Source organism: Geospiza fortis, unplaced genomic scaffold, assembly GCF_000277835.1.
Source record: "Geospiza fortis unplaced genomic scaffold, GeoFor_1.0 scaffold450, whole genome shotgun sequence".
Taxonomy (NCBI): domain Eukaryota; kingdom Metazoa; phylum Chordata; class Aves; order Passeriformes; family Thraupidae; genus Geospiza; species Geospiza fortis.
In genome coordinates this window covers 1,968,027-1,968,231 of record NW_005054416.1, presented here as the reverse complement: position 1 = coordinate 1,968,231, position 205 = coordinate 1,968,027, and the positions used below count along the sequence as shown (strand labels likewise).

The following is a 205-nucleotide window of genomic DNA, read 5'->3' as shown; positions in this document are numbered from 1 at the left end:
AGCCCAGTTTCACAGCTGGGGCTGGGGCTTTCCAGATTTCATATTTGAAAAACTCAGCCCAGTTCCATCTCAGAGCTTGGCTCCAGCAGCAGCTGTGCTGGCAGAGCTTGGGGAATGCCCTGCTCCTGCTCTCAGGGCAGGGAACCCTCACACACCCAGCTCAGCTCCCATTCCCACGGGATGGAGGGCTGGGAGCTCAGCAGGA

General features: G+C 59.0%; 1 protein-coding gene across 1 annotated transcript in view; it reads right to left on the bottom strand.

The window, feature by feature from the left end:
- PGGHG (protein-glucosylgalactosylhydroxylysine glucosidase) overlaps positions 1–205 on the bottom strand; it is an 8,581-nt gene that overhangs the window by 1,131 nt on the left and 7,245 nt on the right.